Genomic DNA, 15,996 nt, shown 5'->3' with positions numbered 1-15,996 from the left:
TAGCCTAAGGAGAGAGGGCCATAGTGAGGTAGGTTAAAGTCTGTCTTTGGTACCCATTGGGACCCTTTTTAGAATCTCCCTTTCTTCCTTGCTTGGTGCCCTAGGTCCCTCCTGTCCTAAAGGAAAGGGATGGGAAAAACTACCTTGTACCGTGGGGTGAGGATATGCTTAGTCCAGAAAGTGAATTCTGAACAGGGATACCTACAAAGCCTGGAACGGAAGGTATTTGGGGCTTGGGGGGTTTCCACATATCCCTTAGGATCTAAGCATGACTAAACACGTTTAAGAAACATGTCATCTGATAAATGTAAAAGAGTTGAGGGGCGCCTGGGTGGCTCAGTCGGTTAAGCGTCCGACTTCAGCTCAGGTCATGATCGTTCATGAGTTCGAGCCCCGTGTCTGGCTCTACGTTGACAGCTCAGAGCCTGGAGCCTGCTTCGGATTCTGTGTCTCCCTCTCTCTCTGCCCCTCCTCTGTGTCTCCCTCCCTCAAAGGTAAAATAAAAGATGAAAATAAAATTAAATTAAAAAATAAAAGAGTCGATAAAGAAGAATTTTCCTGAAACTATTTTACATGTCATCAAAATTTGTATTTATTTATTTATTTATTAAAATTTTTAAAGTAGTGTTTATTTATTTTTGAGAGAGTGCAAGCAGGGAAGGGGGAGAGAGGCGGGCAGAGGATCTGAAGCAGGCTCCAGGCTCTGAGCCGACAACGGAAAGCCTGCTGTGGGGCTCGAACTCGTGAACCACAAGATCATGACCTGAGCCGAAGTCGGACGCTCAACCGACTGAGTCTCCCAGGTGCCCCTGTTATCACAATTTTTAGTCAAAATTAAAAAAAAAAATCTGTAGACTTGGTTCCATACCGTCTGTTTGTTTTCCCCTTCCTCCTCTGTCTCCTATTTCTTTCCTCCTCAATTTCAGAGGGATGTTCTGCTAATCAAATGTGTCTGCCTTCAAAAGTATTAATGAGCCCTCAAAGAAAAATTCTTTCCCTTAGAAAACTAGAGGCAATGTGCCAATGTGTTGTCTCACTGATAATGTGGCGGCAAAGTGTGTGTGTGCGTGCGTGTGTGTTGGGAGAATTTGCTGGTACCATGGCATAAGCGCTAAGCCCTAAAATTAACAGGCGATTCTGTGTGAATCTTCACAATCAACCTAATTTCAAATAAATAGCGCATAAAATTGCCATCACTCATAAAAATCTATGGCAATAAAAAACTGCCTAAGTGTGCCGTATTAACTAAGCAAATGTGATTAACAAAAAATTAGAATAAAGTAAGCATTAGAGTTAAATATTTATATGGAATTTCCATAATGGAAGGCACTAAATCACTGCGAATTCACTCTCACAACATCTTTTCCAGATTATTAAGCAATGCATATTGTGTTTACCGACAATCCATTTATACGGTGACGGTGACATTTTCTGAATCAGAGCCTGGGGGGCCGTGGTTTGAGAAGTGTGGGCATACTTGTTGGGACAATGGGATAGAGTATTTGAAATTCATGCCCTACTAGATCATCTGGTTGGCTGCATTCAAGCTGCTGCCCAGCCCTTTCCTTCCCTTAAAAGAAGGGTACGCATCATGGAGAACTGTGGCTACAAAGCTTTCACAAATGGGCTTCCTTTTCTGACTCTAGGGTGAATGTGCAGCTCCCCGTTGTTGCCCAATAAAAAGGAGTTATCTGCACCTGCCCAGCTTGGGGGTCCCACACCCGGGAGGAAGGAGCACTCACCACACCCGGGAGGAAGGAGCACTCACCACACCCGGGAGGAAGGAGCACTCACCACACCCGGGAGGAAGGAGCACTCACCACACCCGGGAGGAAGGAGCACTCACCACACCCGGGAGGAAGGAGCACTCACCACACCCGGGAGGAAGGAGCACTCACCACACCCGGGAGGAAGGAGCACTCACCACACCCGGGAGGAAGGAGCACTCACCACACCCGGGAGGAAGGAGCACTCACCACACCCGGGAGGAAGGAGCACTCACTCTTTTCTATTCTAGATTGGATGGGGTCAAGGAGCCTCCCAATTTTAAGCTTCTGAGCGACTGAATTTAATTTAGCATCTTGGACTATCACTTTCCGGCCTGTGTCACCTGCCCTGAGAGGAAGACGTTAAGCATCCTGCTGAGTTCCTCAAATTAGCTGTCAGCATGAGAGGCAGCGCTAAATGGGAAGCCTTACAGATCTGGAGCCTTCGGGAAGCCCCCGGGGTCAGGTTATTTTCAGCCTGACAGACGGAGGCACGGACACTGGATTCACAGATGGACAGTCTGCCGGAATCAAAGGCAGCTCGGCCAGAGACGAAGGGCGGTGATTCAGCAGGCAGACCCACGCGGGGCACACAGGCAAGGCTCGGCGGGAGGCCTCTGGGCTTCTGGACCTGCCCTTCCGAAATCAGTTATAAGAGAGAAAACCTTGATTCTGTGCTCTAGTGTAAAAGCAGAGGTAGAGGTTTTTTTCTAGGAAAACTTAAAAAAAAAAGTTTTAATTTATATATTTAGAGGGTGGAGGGAAGGGGCAGAGACAGACAGCATCGCACGCAGGCTCCATGATGACAGCACAGAGCCTGAGGCGGGGCTCGATCTCATGAACCGTGAGGTCATGACCTGAGCCGAAATCAAGACTTAACCGACTGAGCCACCCAGGTGCCCCAAAGAGAAAAACTCTTTAATAATACACAGCTGAAACTCTAGATCTGGGAGTTCTCTTCTCTGCAGGATGTTTAGTCTGGACACGCCTTGGGACAAGGACTTCATGGTTTAAATGTCTGAAATAACAATCACTATTAATATTTTTCCAATGTCATTACGACAAATATAGTCACAGGAACTGTTTGCAGTAGTTACCTTCTCTAGTGATTTTACTGGTCTTGAGAGCACAAGCACCCTTCTGCTGGCAGTCAGTAAGAAAAACGGATTTATAGAGCCCAAAGGTGTTTTGCTGAAAATTCTGTGAGAAGATTATTATTCTGTTAACTGGTGGAGATTTCCACGGAAGTCTATATTCTCGGAAGTCACACCTCCAGCTATAGGAAGCATCTGGAATACAGCTTGGAATTTGGTAGTAAAAAAAAAAAAAAAGATTTCTCTAGCCAAAAGGGATGTTGGAAAGCTCATCACGCACATAATTTTGGAAGAGCCGTGTCCTCTCATTTCGTCCAGGATCTAAAGCAACGTTAGACATCCCGGCCCACAGGACATGGGAGACAGCACAGCAAATGTAGGGCTGGGACAGGGGGCATGGAGTGGCCGCTCCTTCAAGACTGTCTCCTTCCTTAGCCCCTTCTTTCTTGCCCGTTTGCCCATGAGGTGACGGTGACCCTGAGGACCATCTGGGCTCTCTGGTCTGCTCAGGCCATGCAGTCTTCTGGGAAAACCCATCCATTCATGGCTCGAGCCACCCTTGCCCATGTTATCAGATCTGTACCTCCTGCCGTGATGTCACCTGGACAGCCTCACCTGGTGTTCCACAGGTCAATCAAACTCACCGCATCCCCAAATCCAAATCATCCCCCTTGGGGTCGGCACACCATCCGCACACAGTTCCTACCGGAGACCTGAGAATCAATCACACACCTTTGGCCAACTTCTCCGCGCCTATTGCCATTACTTGAGTTAAGGCTCTCTTCTCTTTGAGCCCAGATAATTGTAATGGCTGTCCAAGTGGTTTCCCCGCCCCCATTTTTGTCCTCCTCCAGATCCATGGCAGAGAGGCCACTGCTGGCCCATAGGTGCCTTTGTACAAATTAGAAAAAGACATTCCTTCTGCCAGATGCTTTACTTCTCTAGAACAATACCCTTTACTGCCATCTGCCGGGAATGCTCGTAATACACATACAAATCTTTGAGATCCGTGATGCGAACGATACTCCCTTTGACGCGTGCCCTTGCACAGTGCACAACCTGCACAACCGTAGTGTGGCCCTGGCTGCCAAAGGGATCTTTTCAAAACATAAATATTATAAATGAAAATCATTAGATAAAAAAGTGTTTGTGTTAACTGGATAGTCCCAATTGTCTGAAATGATGTCAACGAAGGTCTTCTATGTGGCACAATGACTGAAGTCACCCTGAGATTCAAGCTTTTTAAAAAACCTATTTACCCTTTCAATTAAAAAATGTTACAGAACATTTTCTCACCATAAAAACGATTTCAATTCTTCATTTTCAACATCTTACATTTACATTGTATCTATTGGTGGTAAAAACAAAATTATTTCCCAGAATTTCGGGCTTGCTTTTTTAGTCCATTTTCCCTCGCTAACATTGGAGACGTGCACTGGATCAACGTTTTACACATCGACAAAGTAAAGTATGAATGTGCTGTCCGTTCTGGGAGGCTTGGGACGTCTCAGGTGGAAAGGATGTTCTAGATGAACGGTCCAGCACGTGCCAGATTGTGTCACCTCCTCCTTTTTTGGGGACTAGACACACCTCATGGCTCTAACATCGGGGTGATGTGTGAACCCAGGCCCAGCCAGGAGGCCAGTCTGGAGAAATCAGGCAGGCAGACTGCCCTCTCTCACCCAGAGTAGCTGGAAATTTGTGCAACTTTCTTTTTCGGCTAAGTAAGCCCCCCACCCCCAAGCCTTCTCTTACCGGCCGTTCATGTGGCCCTAGGTTCCCTTTCTGAGGCACTGAGGGGGAGAGAGGATCTTCAGAGACCCCAGTCATGAATCTGAAGGGAGTGGTAAGCTGGCCACGGGAAATCGCCGACCCAGGCCTGGTCGACCCTGTCCTGGCCCGCTGCCAGGACATCAGCGGGCAAATTCCAGGTCGCTGCTATTGACATCAGGGCAGGAGGTAAGAACGGAACAGTGCAACTTAAAAGCTGCCTTAGGAGGTTCAGCTTGGAGAGTCGGCGAAGGTGATGCTCTACGTGGAGGAGGAGGGTGTCTGCCAGAGGCCGATGGGACGCGGTGGTGTGCTCATCTGTCCCCGGCAGCCCCTCTCCTTCTGGGAGCCTGGGGAGGGACCTTCCCCCCTGACCAGAGCCTCCAGCCAGCTCTGGGGTCCCCGGGGACCCCATCTCCCCGATGAGCTCCTTGTCTCGGGCCTCTCCCCCTCTGCCAGGGGAATCCCTCTGGTAGGCCGGTGAGGCCTGTGGGCTCCTTCTCAGAATAATGGCGGCTCTTCCTTTCATTGTGGTAAAACAGGCATGGCATGAAATTGACCATTCTGACCATTTCCAGGCGAATAACTCAGTGGCATTCAGTAATTCACAATATTGGGCCACCATCACCGCCATCCACCTCCTGCCCTTCATCTTCCTTAAACGGGGAGCTCCATGCCCATCAGACTCTAAGGCCCATCCCACCCCAGCCCCCCTCGGCCCCTACAGCTGCCGCTCTCCCCTCTGTCTCTTTGCACTTGACTACTCTGCTGGCTTATTTCCATCTCCTTTTGCACAAAGTCTTCGAGCCTCATCCATGCTGTAGCACGCGTCAGAATTTCATTCCTTTAAAAAAAATTCTTTTCAAGGTTTATTTAGTTTTTGAGAGAGAGAGAGAGAGAGAGAGAGAGAGAGAGACAGTGGGGGAGGTGCCGAGAGAGAGAGAGGGAGACACAGAATCGGAAGCAGGCTGTGCACTGTCAGCCCAGAGCTTGACGCGGGGCTCAAACCCACGAACCGCGAGATCGTGCCCTGAGCCGAAGCTGGACGCTTAACGGACGGAGCCGCCCAGGTGCCTCAGACTTTCATTCCTTTTCATGGCTGAATGATATTCCACTGAGTGGATCCACGTCTTGTTTATCCACGCATCTGGTGACACTCGAGTTGTTTCCGTTTTTTGGCTATTGTGGTAATGCCGCATGAATGTTTGTGTATAAATATGTGTTTAAGTCTCTAATTTCAATTCTTTTGGGCATATACCTAGAAGTGGAATTGCTGGGTCATAAGATAATTCCATGGCAACCATCAGTATGTTCTCTATAATTAAGAGTCTTTCTTGGCTCGTCTCTCTCTTTTTGCTCATTTGTCTTGTTTCTTAAATTCCACACATGAGTGAAAGAATATTGTATTTGTCTTTCTCTGGACGACTTATTTCACTTAGCATAATACTCTCTTGATCCATCCATGTGGTTACACACGGCAAGATGTCATTCTTTTTTATGGCTGAGTAATATTCCACTCTGCGTGTGTGTGTGTGTATCTCACCTCTTCTTTACCCATTCATCTATGGATGGACACTTGGGCTGTTTCCATACATTGGCTATTGTAAATCATGCTGCAGTAAACATAGGGGTGCATGCGTCCCTTTTAATTAGCGATTTTATACTTTTTAGATTGTAGAGTCATTCTATTTTTAACTTTTTGACGAATCTCCATACTGTCTTCCACAGTGGCCGCACCAGTTTGACTCCCACCAATAGGGCATGAGGGTGTGTGCGTGGTGTGAGAAAGTGGTCCAGCTCATTCTTTTGCGTTCTTCTTCCCTCCTTCTTTCTACCGAAAGCTGTCCAGTTTTCCCAACACCATTTGTTGAAGGGACTGTGTTTTTCGCATTGGATCGTTTCCCGCTTTGTCAAAAATTAATCGACCATATCATTGTGGGTTCGTTTCTGGGGTTTTCCATTCTGTTCTCTTGGTCTATGTGTCTGTGTTTGTGCCGGTACCATACTGTCTTGATGATTACAGCTTTGCAATACAGCTTGAAGTCCGGGATTGTGCTGCCTCCAGTTTTGTTCTTCTTTTTCAGGATTGCTTTGGCTATTCGGGGTCTTTTGGGGTTCCATGCAAATTTTAGGATTGTTTGTTCCGGTTCTGTGAAAAATGCTGTCGGTGTTTTGATGAGGATTACATTACGTGTGCAGACTGCTTTGGGTAGTATAGACATTTTAACAATGTTTGTTCTTCAGATCCATGAGCACGGGCTATCTTTCCATTTCTTTGTGTCTTCCTCAATTTCTTTCATCAATGTTTTAGTTTTCAGAGTACAGGACTTAACCTCTTTGGTTAAGTTTATTCCTAGGTATCTGGTTCTCCTTGGTGCAAGTATAAATGGGATTGTTTCTCAATTTCTCTTTCTGCTGCTTCATTTTTGGTGTAAAGAAATTCAACAGATTTCTGTACGTTGATTTTGTATCCTGTGACTTTGCTGAACTCAGTGTATCAGTTTCAATACTTTTTTGGTGGAGTCTTTTAAGGTTTTCTATATAGAGTGTCATGTTCTCTGCCAAGAGTGAAAGTTTTACTTCTTCCTTTCCAATCTGAATGCCTTTTATTTCTTTTTTGTTGTCAGATTGCTAGGGCTGGGACTGCTAGTACTGTGTTCAAGGAAAGTGGTGAGAGTGGACGTCCTTGTCCTGTTCCTGGCCTTAGGGCAAAAGCTTTCAGTTTTTTCCCGTTGAGGATGATGATGGTTGTGGGCTATTCATACAAGGCTTTTATCATGTTGAGGTATGTTCCCCCTAAGCCCTCTTCTTTTGTGGTTTTCCTCATGAGTGCATGTTGTACTTTGTCAAATGCTTTTTGTGCATCTATGGAAATGACCATACGGTTTTTATCCTTTCTCTCATTGATGAGATGTATCACATACATTGGTTTGCAAATATTGAACCACCCTTGCATCCTGGAGATAAATCCCACTTGACCGTGGTCTGATGATTTTTTTTTAATGTATTGTTGGATTTGGTATTTTGAGGAGGATTTTTGCATCCATGTTCACCAGGGATATTGGCCTGTAGTTCTCTCTCTCTGGCTCTCTCTTTTGTGGTGTCTTTATCTGGTTTTGGTGTCAGGGTAATGCTGGCTTCATAGAAGGAATTTGGAAGTTTTCCTCCCTCTTATATTTTCTGGAATAGTGTGACAAGAATAGGCATTAACTCTTCCTTAAATGTTTGATAGAACATTTAATAGAATTCAAACATTTAATAGAATTCGCTCGTGAAGATGTCTGGTCCTGAACTTTTGTTTGTTGGGAGGTTTGTTTTTTTTTGTTTTGTTTTGTTTTTGTTTTGTTTTTTTTGTTAACTGATTCAATTGCATTGCTGGTTATCCGTCTGTTCAAATTTCTATTTCTTCCTGCTTTGGTTTTGGTAGTTTATAGGTTTCTAGGAATTTATCCATTTCTTGCAGGTTGTCCAATTCATTGGCATATAGCTTTTCATAGTATTCTCTTATAACTGTTTATATTTCTGTGGTGTTGGTTGCTAGTTTTCCTCTCACGGGTGATTTTGTTTGAGTCCTTTCTGGGAAATCTGACTCCCTAGTTTATTAATGCTATTGATCTTTTCAAAGAACCAGTTCCTTATTTCATGGATCTGTTTTACTATGTTTGTTTGTTTGCTTTTTGTTCTTGTGTTTTTTTTTTTTTTTTAGTTTCTCTGTCATTCGCTTCTGCTCTAATCTTTATTATTTCCTTCCTTCTGCTGGTTTGTTTGTTCTTTTTCTAGTTCCTTTAGGTGTAAGGTTAAGTTGTTTATTTCAGATTTTTCTTGCTTATTAAGGTTAGGCCTGTGTTGCTATAAACTCTCCTCTTAGAATTTCTTATGCTGCATCCCAAAGATTTTGGACCACTGTGTTCTCATGTACTTTGAAAAAATTTCTTCTTTGATTTCTTGGTTGACGTCCTTGTTTAACTTTTTGAGGAATCTCAAACTGTGTTCCACAACAACTACACCAATTCATATTCCTACCAGCAATGCACGAGGGTTCCAATTCTTTACATCCTCATCAATAATTGTAATTTTTTTTTTTACTAGCCACTCTAATGAGTGTCAGGATAAAGTTTTAAATGCATAAAATACAATACAAAGGATGACAGAGAAAACCAATTACACTGAAATGTAATTTTCCAAGTATTAAAAAATCTGGGGGGGCGCCTGGGTGGCTCAGTCCGTTAAGCCTCTGACTTCGGCTCAGGTCATGATCTCGCGGTCTGTGAGTTCGAGCTCCGCATCGGGCTCTGTGCTGACAGCTCAGAAACTGGAGCCTGCTTCGGATTCTGTGTCTCCCTCTCTCTCTGCCCCTCTGCCTCTCATTCTCTCTCTCTCTGTCTCTCAAAAATAAATAAATATTACAAAAATTTTTTTAAATAAAAAAAATCTGGGATATAATAGTCTGTGTGCTTGTTTTAAAAATATATATAATTTATTGTCAAATTAGCGTGTACATTGTGCTCTTGGTCTTGGGGGTGGAGTCCCGTGATTCATTGCTTCCATACAACACCCAGTGCTCATCCCAACAAGTGCCCTCTTCAATACCCACGTGGGCTTCTTTATTAACACGTTAAATAACAAGATCTAGTCTATTAACTACTGTGATTCTGAAGTAATGATAAGTATAAATGATATTTCTATACATCTGTAACAAGGGGAAGCTAATAAGAAGTGACTTCAGTTGGTCAAAAAGTCCCAGGTGCCACTGACACGCTACTGTGGTTTCTTGCCCACGACAAATAGAGGAAGGAAATGCTGAGGTTCAGGTATGGCTCGGGAAGTTGAAGACAGAATCTGAGGACCCCAGGCTCAAGCTTGTTCCGTGTTGCACCCCCTCCCACCTGCCGCACCACCAGCTATCGACTTCTCTCTTCCCTTCTCCTGAGCCAAACTCCCTAAAATAGTCCCCACCCCCTTGGTCTCCTGGCCACAGCTCCAACTCCCCAGCCCACTGCAGTTTGGCTTTGATCACCCAGCCCGTTCTCACCGGGGTCACCATGACCTTGAGATGGCTAGATCTGTTGCCCCCGTCTGGTTTTATTGGCGTCACCTTTGAGGGTTAGTTACTCTCCCTTGGTTTCCCTGGCACCGACTCTCCCGTGAGCCTTTCCTCCCTCCTCTCTGCTGTCCTCCTCGGTCTCCCTCGCCATGCCTTCCCCCTGCTTGGCTCAGAAACCCGCACATGCACATGCTGCCAGGGCCGGTCCTGGGCTCCCCAGTCTTGTCGTCGTCACACTCTTCTCTGGGTGACCTCACTCACTCTCCCGGCCTTTATTGCAGTCTCCCCACAGTGCCCGTGTCTGCACCTCCAGCTTCCAGCTCCCTGGTAGCTCTAGACATGTCTATAGGGCTTCACTCAATAACAACAATAGCCGTATGGGCGGGTTGCTACCATGGGTCCCAAGCGGTGCTAAGTGCCTTTCATGCATTATCAGCTAAGTCCCTTTCACGCGTTATCTTATGTAATTCTCACCATGACACTATGAGGGTAAAGCGACACACTCACAGTCCTTAGCCGATAGGTGGCAGAGCCAGAATCTGTCCTCCAGGACACCTTGCAGAGACCGGAGCCCTACGGGTCCCCCTGAGCCCCTCGCCCCGCCCCGTTTCTCCCCCACTATTGCCTGCTTCAGCTACGGGCCCCATCCTTGTTCGCCAGCTACTTTCCTCTTCTCTTCCTCTTGGCCAGGCTCCATATGTAAATTCTCCAATTCTCCCCTTGGAGTGGAGTCCCCATGCCCATTCCTCAACCCATGGCAGCGTGGCTGGAAAGCAAGTAGCCGCCCAAGGCTGAAAGACTTGTGCCTTCCTCGACACCCCTTTCCCCATCTAATCCATCATTGAGTAGAGCTGACTCTACCCCCCTCCGCCCATACCTCCCCAATTTGTCCATTCCTTCTCATCACGCCCTCTGGACACCCCTGTCCTGGCCACTGTCAATTCTCAGAAGTGACACAAAAACAGCCCCCGGTGGTTTCCTGGACTCTGATCTTGCTTCCTGCCACTTCCCAAAGCCCAAGTGATGTCCCCCAAATGCCACCTCCTCCCTTCTAGGCTTGTGTGTATGCCTGTGTGTGCACAGCGTATACATTTTCATCATGGCCCTCAAGGACCTGCTTGCCCACTGCGATCTCATCTCTCACGCCTTCCCTTTTCCCAGCTCTGCTCTGGGCACGAACTTCCTCCAGGCTCCAGCTGGGGACACACGCTGTGGGCCTTCACCCTTGTTCCTACCCCGCTTGAAACTCTCCCCCTAGCTCAACACCCCCATCAGAATCTACTCAATTCTTACTAATTCCCCACTCTGGTTGCCATCAAAACCATTTGAGGGAGGGGCCCCTGGGTGGTTCAGTCGGGTAAGCGTCCAACTCTTGATTCCGGCTCAGGTCATGACCTCCTGGTTTGTGGGTTTGAGCCCTATGTCGGACTCTGTGCTGACAGTGTGGAGCCTGCTTGGGATTCTCTCTCTCCCTCTCCCTCTGCACCTCCCCTGCACACACACACACGCACACACTCTCTCTTTCTCTCTCTCAAAATAAATAAATAAACAAAAAAAAAAAATCCTGATGTCCCGAACATAGCCCCAGAATCTCTGGGGGTGAGCCCAGTCATCAGGATTTTAAATCAATCAACTTAAGAAAAACCAAGGTTGCACACCTGGTTTAGGTCCTAACAACTCTTACTTTACAATAGGCAGCCCCCGGCACCCCGCCCCTACAGACCCTCCCCAAGCTCCTGTGACTTTCCTGCCCAACATGCATGCCCATCTTGCAGTGTTGTGCTTAATGCTTGCCCGCTCTGCTGGTATGCAAGCCCAGCCTTCGGAGGGGGGGGGGCCACGCATGTCTGCCCTCCTCCGCATCTTCAAGGCCTGACCCAAGGAAGAAACTCCGTCAAGATCTGCGTCACGAGTGTTGAAGGTCATTTCCAGGACGACAGGAGGCTCTCATGCTTTGAATCTTTTTTCCTGAGCAAAATCAATGGGTGTCCACCTCCCACCCCCAAAGTAACAAAAACCGCCCTTTTACTTTCTCAACAATGGCCTGCAATTCTACCAATAGTGATTCATTCCTTTGGCTTAAAACTTCTTGTCTCAGTAAAATGCCAAGCACAGCCCGAAAATACAACACTTTAACAGAGTTAGCCACTACACGTTGCCCTGAGTGATTTCATCAGCTCTTAAGAGACGGGAGAGCAGGAGAATTGCCATTTATTGAGTGTATCCTATAAACCAGGCATTATCCACGGGCTAGCTCATGTAGGGAGTTGGACGAGTTAGTTCTGGAAGCACTGGAAACTCAGAGAGGTTCAGGAATCAGCCCAAGGTAACAGAGCTGGTAAATGGATGCACCAGATTTAAACTGACAGGAACAGAAGGAAGGGACACAGAGAACACAGGCCTGGGCTTCAGAGGACCAATGTCGCCTCCTCCACTTGACCTGGGACCCCACTGGGTGCTGAGACTGGCCCCGGGGGGAAGGAGTGGTATTGGCAATGGCATCCTTCCAGGTACTCATCTTCTCTTCTTCTTCGTCTTTTTAAAAAAAATTTATTTATCATTTTTTTTGAGAAAGAGAGAGGGGGGCGCCTGGGTGGCGCAGTCGGTTAAGCGTCCGACTCCAGCCAGGTCACGATCTCGCGGTCCGTGGGTTCGAGCCCCGCGTCGGGCTCTGGGCTGACGGCTCGGAGCCTAGAGCCTGTTTCCGATTCTGTGTCTCCCTCTCTCTCTGCCCCTCCCCCGTTCATGCTCTGTCTCTCTCTGTCCCAAAAATAAATAAAAAAAAAACGTTGAAAAAAAAATTTTTTTTAATAAAAAAAAAAAAAAAAAGAAAGAGAGAGGGAGGGGCAGGAAGAGAGGGGGAGAGAGGATCCCAAGTGACTGTCAGCACGAACCCGATGTGGGGCTTGAACTCACGAACCGTGAGATCATGACCTGAGCTGACATCAAGAGTCGGACGCTTAACCCACTGAGCCACCCGGGTGCCCCGGTCATTTCATGCGCCCCCTTCTATTTCATGTCCAAGCCACTGGCAAACCCTGTTGGCTCTTGGGTACTCTGACCACGTCTCTACACCTCCTCTGCACTTTGCCTGCTTCCGCCCTAGCAGCCCCTCCCCCCAGGGTCAGATCACCTCTGCCTCTGCTCAAAACCCTTCAGAACTCCCACTGCAAGCTCTTAGCTCCCACCAGCCTCACTTCTCAAGCCTCACTTACAGTCCAACCCCTCCCGGGGTCCCAACCCCCTGGCCCACTGCTGCTCCCCCAACACCCTGCTCCTGCCGTCCCCCTGCCCGGAGCACCAGCCCGCAGACATGCGCGTGCCCGCTCCCTGCCTCCCCCTCAGTGGGACCTCCAGACCAGCACTATTCACAACCCCCCTCACCTCCCCATTCCTGGAACACTCTATCTCTTTCCTGGCTTTATTTGTCCCCTAGCACTTATCACCATCTGAGAACCACACACCCTTCACTTCTATGTGTTTGCCATTTCTCTTCCCCAGAATGCACCTGCTCGAGGGCAGGGCTTCCTGGATTCTGTCTTGGTCTCAGTGCTATAGCAGCCTCAGCGTCGAGAACGCCTGGCATACGGTAAGTGTTCAATGAAAGTTTGTCGAGCGAAGGGAGGATTGTGAGTAATCACCTTGAGAAATAAGGCGATGTTCTACCTCGGGGGATACTACAAATCTCTGAAGATGTTTTGGCTCACATTCCAGAAGGTGATGTTCAGGCTTTAGTATGCACTGCTTTGGGGTCTGGTGGCTCTAATCCAAGATAAATTAAAAACCCTATCAGTGATCCAGTTCTACCCCCAGGGAATAGTCTAAGGACTTACTGTGTACATTGACATGTAGACGCTTAATAAATATTTGTTAAACGAATGAATGGGAAAATATAAGATTTGATTGGAGCCGAAGACTAACAGAGACGCCCGTGATGCAAAGGGCCACATTTTGCTCTGTTATGCACAAAGTTCAGACCTTCACCAAGTAGAGGCATAGGATGTACTTCCTTTGGTTACACAAACATTACAATGGGGCAATGTAGTATAGCAGAAACTTTGTGGCTTAGGGTTGAGGGACCTCAGGGAACCCCAGCTCCCTTCTCGGAGGCTGTGGGATCTCTGGTTACTCAGTGCCTTCCAGCCTCACAGGGTGATATGGACCTAACAGGTAGTTTTATTTTTATTTTTTTAATGTTTTTCCCCCTCTGATGGAGTTTTTAACTTTTTTATTGTTTTATACTTATATTTATTTATTTATTCATTTAATATAATTTATTGTCAAATTGGCTTCCATACAACACCCAGTGCTCATTGCTGCAAATGGCCAGATTTCATTCTTTCTCATTGCCAAGTAGTACTCCATTGTATATATAAACCACATCTTCTTTGTCCATTCGTCAGTTGATGGACATTTAGGCTCTTTCCATGGTTTGGCTATTGTTGAAAGTGCTGCTATAAACATTGGGGTACAAGTGCCCCTATGCATCAGCACTCCTGTATCCCTTGGGTAAATTCCTAGCAGTGCTATTGCTGGGTCATAGGGTAGGTCTATTTTTAATTTTCTGAGGAACCTTCACACTGTTTTCCAGAGCGGCTGCACCGGTTTGCATTCCCACCAACAGTGCAGGAAGATTCTCCTTTCTCCACATCCTCTCCAGGATCTATAGTTTCCTGATTTGTTCATTTTAGCCACTCTGACTGGCGTGAGGTGGTATCTGAGTGTGGTTTTGATTTGTATTTCCCTGATGAGGAGCGACATTGAGCATCTTTTCAAGTGCCTGTTGGCCATCCGGATGTCTTCTTTGGAAAAGTACCTATTCATGTCTTCTGCCCATTTCTTCACTGGATTATTTGTTTTTCGGGTGTGGAGTTTGGTGAGCTCTTTATAGATTTTGGATACTAGCCCTTTGTCCGATATGTCACTTGCAAATATCTTTTCCCATTCCGTCGGTTGCCTTTTAGTTTTGTTGATTGTTTCCTTTGTAGTGCAGAAGCTTTTTATCTTCACGACGGCCCAATAGTTCATTTTTGCTTTTAATTCCCTTGCCTTTGGAGATGTGTCGAGTAAGAAATTGTTTCGGCTGAGATCAGAGAGATTTTTTCCTGCTTTCTCCTCTAGGGTTTTGATGGTTTCCTGTCTCACATTCAGGTCTTTCATCCATTTTGAGTTTATTTTTGTGTATGGTGTAGGAAGTGGTCTAGTTTCAACCTTCTGCATGTTGCTGTCCAGTTCTCCCAGCACCATTTGTTAAAGAGACTGTCTTTTTTTTCACTGGATACTCTTTCCTGCTTTGTCGAAGATGAGTTGGCCACACACTTGTGGGTCCAATTCTGGGTTTTCTACTCTATTCCATTGTTTCTATGTGTCTGTTTTTGTGCCAGTACCATGCTGTCTTGATGATGACAGCTTTGTAGTAGAGGCTAAAGTCTGGGATTGTGATGCCTCCTCCTTTGGTCTTCTTCTTCAATATTACTTTGTCTATTCGGGGTCTTTTGTGGTTCCATACAAATTTTAGGACTGCTTGTTCTAGCTTTGAGAAGAATGCTGGTGCAATGTTGATTGGGATTGCATCGAATGTGTAGATAGCTTTGGGTAGTATTGACATTTTGACAATATTTATTCTTCCAATCCATGAGCACGGAATGTTTTTCCATTTCTTTGTGCCTTCTTCAATTTCCTCCATAAGCTTTCTATAGTTTTCAGCACACTGATCTTACACATCTTTGGTTAAGTTTATTCCTAGGTATTTTATGATTCTTGGTGTGATTGTAAAAGGGATCCGTTTCTTTATTTCTCTTTCTTTTGCTTCCTGATTGGTGTATAAAAATGCAGCTGATTTTTGTACAGTGATTTTGTATCCTGTGACTTTGCTGAATTCATGTATCAGTTCTAGCAGACTTTTGGCGGAGTCTGTCGGGTTTCCCATGTAGAGTATGATGTTGTCTGCGAAAGTGAAGGTTTGACTTCTTCTTTGCCAATTTTGATGCCTTTGATTTCCTTTTGTTGTCTGATTGCTGATGCTAGAACTTCCAGCACTATGTTAAACAGCAGCGGTGAGAGTGGGCATCCTTGTCGTGTTCCTGATCTCAGGGGGAAAGCTCTCAGTTTTTCCCCATCCTAACAGGTAGTTTTAAAGGTTCATTTGCCTCTCCCTCCCTGAGCCAGCAGATTTTTCCATCAGATTCCTGGGTCCCATTCCAAACCCGGTGAATCAGAGCACAGCACGTGTATGTGGGGGGGCTGGGGGATGCAGCCAGGATCCTGTATTTTAAAGCATTCCCCAAGCCTTTAGGCTGCTGCTACAAGACTAGCCACAGTA

The 15,996-nt window shown here is 46.4% G+C and overlaps 1 protein-coding gene across 1 annotated transcript in view; it reads right to left on the bottom strand.

Moving 5' to 3' along the window:
• LOC125148175 (core histone macro-H2A.2) overlaps positions 1 to 15,996 on the bottom strand; it is a 59,019-nt gene that overhangs the window by 20,184 nt on the left and 22,839 nt on the right. The window lies entirely within an intron of this gene.

Source organism: Prionailurus viverrinus, chromosome D2, assembly GCF_022837055.1.
Source record: "Prionailurus viverrinus isolate Anna chromosome D2, UM_Priviv_1.0, whole genome shotgun sequence".
In the NCBI taxonomy this organism is placed as follows: Eukaryota; Metazoa; Chordata; class Mammalia; order Carnivora; family Felidae; genus Prionailurus; species Prionailurus viverrinus.
The sequence above is the reverse complement of the archived record's forward strand: the minus strand, read 5'-3'. Positions and strand labels throughout refer to the sequence as shown.